At 41.2% G+C, this 10782-nt stretch overlaps 2 non-coding genes across 2 annotated transcripts; both read right to left on the reverse strand.

The window, feature by feature from the left end:
- Positions 1-767: 767 nt before the first annotated feature.
- On the reverse strand, positions 768-871 carry LOC148571903 (small nucleolar RNA R71). The gene has a single exon (XR_015880286.1). It is a non-coding gene; the product is annotated as a small nucleolar RNA R71 (small nucleolar RNA).
- Positions 872-9621: 8750 nt separating this feature from the next.
- On the reverse strand, positions 9622-9725 carry LOC148571904 (small nucleolar RNA R71). Its single transcript, XR_015880294.1, has one exon. It is a non-coding gene; the product is annotated as a small nucleolar RNA R71 (small nucleolar RNA).
- Positions 9726-10782: the final 1057 nt, after the last annotated feature.

Here is a 10782-nt window from a genome sequence, read left to right on the forward strand (position 1 = left end):
AGTTAAACTTCTTCCCTTCCCCCTCTACCCTTTTGTTTTTCTTTGTTATTTTCAATTCTGTTTGCTAACCCACTAACTGTTTGATATATTGCATCACCCACAACTAACAGCAATTCTGACACAAATACTGTCTGCACCTATTTTCTTTGCTTGTACTTGTTGGTTGTATAACAGAGAGAAGAAGTGGGGCTTCAACTTCCTTTGATTCTAAACCTGAGAAAACCTTCCTTAGACTAAAGAGGGAGGCAAAAGAAAAACGTGTAGTTGGTGCTGAAGAAGAGGAGGAACACTTTGAGGAATACTTTGAACCTAACATGGAAGAAAACATGGAAAATCATCATGAAGAAGAGACTCACAACCATGGCAGAGGAGGTGGAGCAAATCATGCTGGGGAGGATAGAAGAGTTTTGGGCTCTTACATCAATCCAAACCCAGGCAATTGTGGAAGTAGCATCCAAAAGCCAACAATCCATGCCAACAACTTTGAACTTAAACCACAGCTCATCACCCTTGTTCAGAACAACTGTTCGTTTGGAGGAGGTGTTCAAGAAGACCCCAATCAACATTTGACCACCTTCCTGAGAATATGTGACACAGTAAAATCTAATGGTGTTCATCCTGACGCCTATAGACTGCTCTTATTTCCCTTCTCACTCAGGGACAAGGCAGCCAAGTGGCTGGAATCCTTCCCATGGGAGAGCTTGACAACTTGGGAGGATGTGGTAAATAAATTCTTAGCAAGATTCTACCCTCCTCAACGAATCAATAGGCTGAGAGCTGAGGTTCAAACTTTCAAGCAACAAGATGGTGAGACTCTGTATGAAGCATGGGAGAGGTTCAAGGACTTAACAAGGAGGTGTCCAGCTGACATGTTCAACGAATGGGTCCAGCTGCACATTTTCTATGAAGGGCTCTCTTATGAGTCAAAGAAGGCCGTAGACCATTCATCTGAAGGATCCTTGAACAAGAAGAAGACCATTGAGGAAGCCATAGATGTTATTGAAACAGTAGCAGAAAACGACTACTTCTATGCTTCCGAAAGAGGGAACACAAGAGGAGTGATGGAGCTAAATAATGTAGATGCTCTGTTGGCCCAAAACAAGCTCATTACCCAGCAGCTGGCTGACCTCACCAAGAAAATAGAGAGGAACCAAGTAGCAGCAATCTCATCTTCATCAACAATCCAAGAAGGAGTGAATAAAGAAGCAGAGGGGAGTCAGGAGCAAGCCAACTACATTGGGAATTCACCAAGGAAAAACTATGATCCATACTCCAAGACCTACAACCCTGGATGGAGAAACCACCCAAACTTTGGGTGGGGAAGTGAGCAAGATCAAAACCAAGACCAGAGACGTTACAACTCCAACAACAATGCAGCTCACCAGCAATTCACCTAGAGGACATCTCAACACCCCCACAACAACACGTCTCCACACACTTATCAAAACCAAAACAGCACATCTGCTCCGAATCACTCATCAATTGATGACAAGCTCTCTAAGATTGAAGCCTTACTTGAAGGAATATGCCAAGAGATTCAAGAAAATAAGGTGTTCAAAGAGGAGGTGCGAGCCAATATTAAGAACCAGGGAGAGACCATTAGGAAGCTGGAATTCCAGGTGGGATATTTAGCTGAGTAGATTCCCAAACCTACTAATAGCTTCCCAAGTGACACGGAGAAAAACCCCAAGGGAGAAGCAAAGAAAGTAAGATGGGAAGATTGCAAAATGGTCACTACAAGTGATCAAGAGATTGAAGACAAGCAAGGCAAAATGTGCAAACAACCTGAAGACAACTCAACAAAAAAGGAGGATAGAGATCACAAAGAACCAGAAATCTCACAACAAGAGCTGCTGAAGCTCTATGCACCATTCCCTCAACTGCTCAATGGTGCTGTGGGAAAAAGAATATACTTAAGGTTCCTAGACTTGTTTGCATCTCTGCATGTGAACATACCATTCATCAAGGCAATTCAACAAATGCCTGCATTCATCAAGTATATGAAGAAACTTCTTCCCAGGAAAAGCTCACTCAAGGGAGGGCAGACTATAGTGATGAACAAGGAATGTAGTGCCCTTATTCAACCTGAGTTGCCTACAAAAAGAAGAGACCCAGGAAGTTTTCATATCCCTTGTGCCATAGGTGAAAATATGTTCGACAGAGCACTATGTGATTTAGGGGCCAGCATCAACTTACTGCCCTTATCCCTGGTGAAGAGGCTGCAGATCAATGAGATAATGCCCACAGATGTCATTATCAGACTGGCTGACAAAACTCAAAAGCAAGCAATAGGAGTGGTGGAAAATGTGTTGCTAAAGGTTGGGAAGTACTTTCTCCCAACAGCATATTGGGAAGACCATTTCTAGCTACAGCCAGAGCACTTATCGATGTAAAGAAAGGGGAGCTAATATTGAGAATCCATGATGAACGACTCAGCTTTAATGTCTTCAAACTCTCACAAGAAACAGATCAAGAGGACAAGGAACTGAGTACAGATGATAATGAGACACTGAAAGAAAAAAAAAGCACTGAAGCACAGCCAGCTCATTCTGAGACCCCCCTTAACTGACAAACAAGGAAAACAGCAATTGCCACAGCTCAAGGAAAAGTTGGAGGAACCCAAACCTCTAGAGGCAGGTGAAGACAGCATCACAACTCCTTGGAGAAAAGAGGTCACCAAGGGGAAGGCAACCTCAAAAGAAACAAAGAAGAAGGTACCAAGGAGATGGAGGAACAAGAAGATCTCTACGGAAGACTTCTCTCCAGGGGATAGAGTTGTCTCAGCTTACTTCCCAGATATTCCCCCTAATCTCCTTACTGTGCCATCTCAATTACCTAAGGTCTTCACTATCAACAGAGTTCTTTCCCTGGAACATGTGGAGATCATTGATCCAACCAATGGATACAAGTCCACAGCAAGAGGGGAGGACTTTAAGCACTACTAACCACCATGATGAAGGAAAAACGTCAAGCTAGTGACGCTAAAGAAGCGCTTCATGGGAGGCAACCCATGTTTTATATGCTTTCAGATGATAATGAATAAGTCAATCTTTATGAGCTTCAATCCAAACTTGACAAACAATTGGTGAAAATCTTCTTATGCAGAATATAGTGAGGAACAAGTTTGGTGTTCAAAGCAAATCAAGACGCATGCTAGTCTTGGGAGCTTTAAACACAAAACCTCTATCACAGTGATCCAAACTAAGTTTGGTGTCACCTCATGGTGCCACCAAAATGCATATAAGGACCCACCAATAGTTAGTTAGTTAGTTGGAATTCATAAATAAACAATCAAATCCTTTCTTTCATTTTATTCTAGCCGTAGAGTTTAAATTTTTTTTATGATATTAATTTCCTTATTTCAAATCTTTATAGGAAAGGAAAAGAAGCATGAAAAGGGATTGATTGGACAATTAAATGGGGGAGATTTCGCCACTTAATGAAGAGCACTACACACATGTCTCAAGAGGGAACGCATGGGGAAACGCTGCCATGCAACATTGGAGAAAGAAGACCCTTGAAGACCGAACCAATCACTCTCATTAAGTGATGATCCTTGTCTTTCCTTCATAAACAACCCCATCCGTCCATCTAGTAAACATTCATGCAATCCACACCCTTCATTCACTCATGATTTTCTTATATAAGTGAACCTTAGTGCATGCTCACTCCTCACATTCAAATCCCCACTCTCCACACTTCTATTGGCACACTAAACCCTTCATCACACATTGCTTTAACCAACCCACTCTTCATCTATCCGAAGCCTCAAACCCCCTCAAACAACAACTCAAGTCATGGCATCATCAAGCTCAAAGAGGCAAAAGAGGAAAGAACCTATGGAGAGTGCTCCTTTTGATGACAAGAGATTCAAGACTGCCTTTCATGAGCATGAATTTGAGCGGATAAGGGCCAGAAAGATATTGCCAGAGTTAATCTTCCAAATCAATGCCAATGAATCACCACAGATTTGGAGAAAAATCGAACAGAGGGGGTGGCAATTGCTCACCAGTCCAGAGGGGAAGATCAATGAAAACCTCATCAAAGAATTCTATGCAAATGCAGTTAGAGAGGATAAGACCAAAGCCCCAACCTTCAAAAGCTATGTGAGAGGAAGGGAGGTGGACTTCAGCCCAAGTGCCATAACAAGAGCTCTTCACTTGAAATCACCTCATTTTGATGAAGAGAGTTATCAGGCAAGGATAAGTAGAAGCCCCGATAAGGATGAGCTCTCAGAGATAGCATCAGATATCTGTGTCATAGCCGCTGACTGGGAGAGGTACTCAGATGGGAGACCAAAATTCATAAAAAGGGGAAACCTTCACCCTGAAGCCAAAGGGTGGTTTGAGCTTGTAAGGAGGTCCATCCTACCAGCTGCTAATAATTCAGAGGTCAACATCAATCGAGCCACTATGGTACAATGCTTAGTACAAGGTGGGGAAATCAAAGTGCATGAGCTCATTGCCGAAGGGATTCAAGAGTCAGCTGAGAAAGCTGACTCAGGTGCCAGACTTTGGTACCCCAGCGCCATTCTCCGCTTGTGCAACAAGGCCAAGGTAATATTTGAGGACAGCAGCCCAGACTGGGTGAACCCAGGGAGGCCAGTCACACTCGAGCGAATGGTCTATACCACACCGGCTCAGCAACTAAGAAGGCCACATATAGGAAGGCAAAGGGCCCAGGAAGAAGCTCATCAAGAGGAATATCATCAGGAAGAATATCAACAAGAAGAGCATCATGACCCAGCCAACTTGAATATGACTCACCTTCTAAGAGCCATTGAAGATTTGGGACAGAGACATATGGAAGGACAAGAGCAAATACTGAACCGGCTGAGCCAACAGGAAGCATGGCAAAAACAATAAATGGAGCAGTAGCAGGAACAATACTCCCAGCTCACTCAAGCCATCAACCAAGTGAATGAGAGGTAAGAGATTCAAGAGAAGCACTTACAAGAACTCAACCAGCGGCAGATAGCCCAAATGAAAACTTTCAATGAGTTCAGTGTACTCAATGAAGGAAGGCAACTACATAGGGAGGAGTTCTATGTAAACACTCAAGCCGAGTTGAACTACATGACCAGTAATATGCATCAGCTACACTATGCCATCCCTACATATGATGAGGTCCAAAAAGAATTTGTAGAACAAGAAGAGAGGAAAGTGAAACAGCAAAAGGAGACACTCAAGAAGAAGATGGAAGATAGTGGTTTCTGGAGGAAGCTGCTTGGAAAAGGCAAGGGAAGTGGAAGTACAAGCACTCAAGAGAGATACAATGAGGACATACAAGGATGGGAGCATGGACATCCACATGAATGAAAGGTGGTGGAGTTCTTTTTAGTCCATTGTTTTCTATGCTTTAAATAAGGAAGATCTTGTATGAAATAGAACCTGCTTCTATGTTATGTTTAAACTTTTTAAAATTCTGTCTTTTAAGTTTTCCTTCTGAATAGGTCCATGATTTCTGGTTTAAATGTCACTGCATCATTCCCTTATTTACTTGTAAGCTTGTCCATTTTAAATCAAATTGAAGAAGAGAATGATTATGTTTTTAAAAGACCAGAGTAGAGTTCATATTGTGGAAGTGCATTCATGAATCTTTGGGGTAGTCATAAGTTAGCTAAGTTGGTTCAACCACAAGGCTGGGATGACAATTATCTGGCCTGAATACTTTGCTTTGGATACACTCATGAGACTAAGTTAATAACAAGATCCTAAGAAGAGAAAAGGGAAAGAACAATGGAAGTGAAAAAACAAAAGAAAAAGAGTAAGCAATAAGGCTAGGCATCAATGGTTTTAATCTTGAGGCAAGTGTCTGTGGTGCTCCTGTGTGAGGGATCTACTTGGATGAATAAGCTCTTAGGGGTGCCTTATCACTTGGTAACTTGGGTTAACTAACTCGGGATTATCAGCTGAAAGTCCACTATCAAGAGTAACCTTCACTACAGAACACTTAGTAACCCAAAGAGGTGCTGGACACCAAGGTCTCAAGAAAAGAAAATAAATAAACTAAATTCCTATAGTGTGTATGTATGGGGGATAGGCTTGAGGGAGTAAGTCCTTAGGGGTGTCTCAACACCTAGCACCTTGAACCAACTGGTTCGGGAGTGTTGGCTGAAAGCTTATCTTAAAGAGTTGCCCCCTTACAGAGCACTTAGCCTAAATAACACAAACAACCCTTGAAATAACAATAAAAGGATCAATGAATAAAAGTCTCATGGGATATAAACAAAGTGGGTGTTTTAGGACATGATAAAGGTCTGAAAGCCAGTAATGGAATGAACCTAAATTGCTATGCATGAAACCACCATAAAATCAGTAACATAACTTCCACAAGAATGACTCATTCCTCTGAATATTCCATTCATCATTCTCTTGTTCCAGTACTTGCTTAGGGACAATCAAGCTTTAAGTTTGGTGTTGTGATGCCAGGGCATCTTGGCCAGTTTCACTGACCTTTTCTTTACTGTTTTTAGGTTAGTTTCATGCATTTCTTTAGGAAATAAGCTAGTTTTGGGTAGATATTCACTTATGCCTTGATTCAAGCATACATTGTGCATTTTACATAATTTCATGAGGATTTTGCATAAGTTTAGTGACAAATATTATGTTGCATTACTCATGACTTGGACTAGAGCTTTGATGCACTTTATTGCTTGATTTCAGGACCAAAAGGAAGCAAGAAAAGGGGAGGTAACTTGCAAGGTTAATGAGAAAAGTGATTGCCAATAACACTCTCAAAAAAAAGCCATCAATGCCCACGTTAGAGAGTCACATTAACTAAGCTAACGTGAACTCTAACGTGGAGAAGAGAAGTTGAGCCAACGTTAGTGACACTTAACATTGTCACTAACGTTGGCAATTACTCATAAGTGGCCACGTTAGAAGCTACGTTAACCTAGTTAACGTGGCCTTTAACGTTAAGGGGGGAAGAGAAGCCAACGTTAGTGACACTCAACATTGTCACTAACGTTGGCCTATGGTGCAAAGTACCACGTTAACTCCCACGTTAACTTGGTTAACGTGGGAACTAACGTAAGGGATGAAGAGTTGTCGACAACGTTAGTGACACTCAACATTGTCAATAACGTTGAAGCAACCACACAACCCCCAAGAGTCACGTTAACTTCCATGTTAACTTGGTTAACATGGAAGCTAACGATGAGGAATGAAGGATGAGCCAACGTTAGTGACACTCAACATTGTCACTAACGTTGGGATGGCTAAAGATGGCCATGTTAGAAGCCACGTTAACCTAGTTAATGTGGACTCTAACGTGAGACCTAGGGGCAGATTGGAACGTTAATGACAATGTTGAATGTCACTAACGTTCTCGAAGGATGGCAAGGGCCACGTTAGAAGCCACGTTAACTTAGTTAACGTGGGCTTTAACGTGAAGCAAGAAGGGGCACACTGGAACGTTAGTGACAATGTTGAGTGTCACTAACGTTCTCGAAGGTTAACAAGGCAACGTTAAAAGCCACGTTAACCTAGTTAACGTGGGTTTTAACGTGAGGCAAAGGGGTGCATTGGAATGTTAGTGACAATGTTAAGTGTCACTAACGTTCTCGAACTTATAGTCTCACTAAATATTAACACCCATAACGTCCTGAACTAAAGTCTCCGCCCACTTCGCACTTTCTCTCTGCAAGTAAAGCCAAGCCCAAATAAAGAAAGGAACTGCTTCAAACTCAAGATCCAAAGGCCCAAGACTTGAAGAATCACACTAGAAGCTGAGAAGAGTAGTATATATTGGAGTAGCTTTGAATTGAGAAGAAGTTCTGGAGGCTGGGAAAAAGAGAACTACTCTCTGTATTTTACTTTCTTTGCAATTTCTAGTTTTATGATGTATTCTCCATCTTTGTTTTCATTTTCAAGAGCTATGAACAACTAAACCCTTTTCATTGGGTTAGGGAGCTCTGTTGTAATTTGATGGATCAATACTAATTTTCATTATTCTTATTCTATCTTTCCTCTTGATTTTACTTGAAAGCTTTCGATCTTCATCCAACTGAGTAGTTATCTTGGAAGAGAAGCTATTCAAACTTGGATCTCTTTTGAACCTTGAAAGAGGAATGAAGAGATCAAGCTAGAAATGCTTTCTCATGCTGGACCAAATTGGGTTTGGATGGGTATGTGACTATAACCCTCTCAATACTTGATTTGGGAAATGCATGTGGTATAATCAGTGACCATACTTCATCTCTTCTCATGAGCAATTGACTAAGGAATTGGCTATTGATCAAGATTTGAGAGATTGAATTGCAAGAAATTGTAATTCAATCACTTAAGATTGCCAAGGAGATCAATGAGTGCATTGATTGAGGAAGAGATGAAAATGAACTTGATCCGGAGAATTGCAACATCTCCTAAGCCCAATGAACTCCCCATCTCTGATCTTACCCATTCTCTTTAATTTCTGCCATTTACTTTTATGAGCAAATCCCCCATTCCCATTTACAATTCTGCAATTCATTTTCAGTCATTTACTTCCAGTCCTTTAATTCTAGCATTTACTTTTCTGTTATTTACATTCCCGCCATTTTATTTTCTGTAACTCTCAACCCAAATTCTGGATTCGCTCAACTAGAACATTCTTCTAATTAAAGTTGCTTGATCAATCAATCCCTGTGGGATTCGACCTCACTCTATTGTGAGTTTTTACTTGACGACAAATTCGGTACACTTGCCGAAGGGAGATTTGTTGAGAGACAAGTTTTCCGTGCATCAAGTTTATGGCGCCGTTGCCGGGGATTGATTGTGCATCAACAATGATTAAATTGGAAGATCACTAGATTGAGCATTTTTATTTTGTGAATTTCATTTTTCTGTTTGAGTGATTTACTTTTTGTTTTAGTTAAACTTCTTCCCTTCCCCCTCTACCCTTTTGTTTTTCTTTGTTATTTTCAATTCTGTTTGCTAACCCACTAACTATTTGATATATTGCATCACCCACAACTAACAGCAATTCTGACACAAATACTGTCTGCACCTATTTTCTTTGCTTGTACTTGTTGGTTGTATGACAGGGAGAAGAAGCGGGGCTTCAACTTTCTTTGATTCTGAACCTGAGAGAACCTTCCTCAGACTAAGGAGGGAGGCAAAAAAAAAACGTGTAGTTGGTGCTGAAGAAGAGGAGGAACACTTTGAGGAATACTTTGAACCTAACATAGAAGAAAACATGGAAAATCATCATGAAGAAGAGACTCACAACCATGGCAGAGGAGGTGGAGCAAATCATGCTGGGGAGGATAAAAGAGTTTTGGGCTCTTACATCAATCCAAACCCAGGCAATTGTGGAAGTAGCATCCAAAAGCCAACAATCCATGCCAACAACTTTGAACTTAAACCACAGCTCATCACCCTTGTTCAGAACAACTGTTCGTTTGGAGGAGGTGTTCAAGAAGACCCCAATCAACATTTGACCACCTTCCTGAGAATATGTGACACAGTGAAATCTAATGGTGTTCATCCTGATGCCTATAGACTGCTCTTATTTCCCTTCTCACTCAGGGACAAGGCAGCCAAGTGGCTGGAATCCTTCCCAAGGGAGAGCTTGACAACTTGTGAGGATGTGGTGAACAAATTCTTAGCAAGATTCTACCCTCCTCAACGAATCAATAGGCTGAGAGCTGAGGTTCAAACTTTTAAGCAACAAGATGGTGAGACTCTGTATGAAGCATGGGAGAGGTTCAATGACTTAACAAGGAGGTGTCTACCTGACATGTTCAACGAATGGGTCCATAGATCCATCTACTGCCAGGTAGTGCGATAATTCTGAGAACGACGTCCCAGTCAAATTGGTACATCTGGCGCTTGAGTGAGGCTTCTTGAAAGGCGTCCAATCCTTCGGGAGCAAGGAGAAGATCTAGAGCTTGTTGAATGGCCTCTTCTGTAATGGGGACTTGCTTCTGACGTACATAGACAGACTATAGGGTTGGCAGGTAGAAATTAGAGTAGAACTCAACTACCCAAGAAAAATTGACCTGCCTTGGCTGTCTCTCGAGGAAACCCTATTGTCTTCGTTCAATTTGCGGCTCAACAAAGGTAGCAATATTGGGCGGGAGGATAAGAAGGTATTCATTGTTGTAGCTCTGTTCTGCCAGGATAGGGAACATCTGCTCACAGTAGCGATTGGGAAATCGCGCAGTGTCCTTTGCTGGGAAGGCTTTCTCTTTTTCATCAACCTTTATAATCCTCTTAATTCTTTTTGTTGAGGGCTTGACTGCAGTTGAAGGAGGCTTTGCCACTAATGCTCTTTTTGTTCCTCTTCTTGTTGGTGGTTTGGGAGTAGCTTTCTCTTTTCCTTTCTTGGTGGCCATCCTGAAAAAGGAAAAGGAAAGTAATATGAATTCAAAGGGACAGAGCAAGGAAGAGGATGTTATAAGTGATAATCAATGCACGGTAAAGAGGATGTCGTTAACACATGGTCATGACTACATGTGAAAAGTTCACCAATGGAAATATAGAAAGTGCATTTGATGACAATTAAATGCAAGGTGTTTATTGGCATGCAGGCAAAGGCATGAGTAGCATAGATCAAGCATTTAATTTGTTAAATATGTTATCAATCGTAACAAACTAAGCATCACATTTGTATTGACAATTAAATTAAATTAATAAAATAGTAAAGGGAATTTATGAAAAGCAAGCATTGAATAGTAGAATAGAATAATGTAGAAAATGCATAATGCCATATGGGCTTTTTCACAAACACGTAGCATGCATGATGAATAAACTATTGAAAATAATAATTTAAACATGCAAGCAACCCCTTTAAAAA

Source organism: Arachis ipaensis, chromosome B3 (assembly GCF_059453495.1).
Source record: "Arachis ipaensis isolate K30076 ecotype BB chromosome B3, ASM5945349v1, whole genome shotgun sequence".
In the NCBI taxonomy this organism is placed as follows: Eukaryota; Viridiplantae; Streptophyta; class Magnoliopsida; order Fabales; family Fabaceae; genus Arachis; species Arachis ipaensis.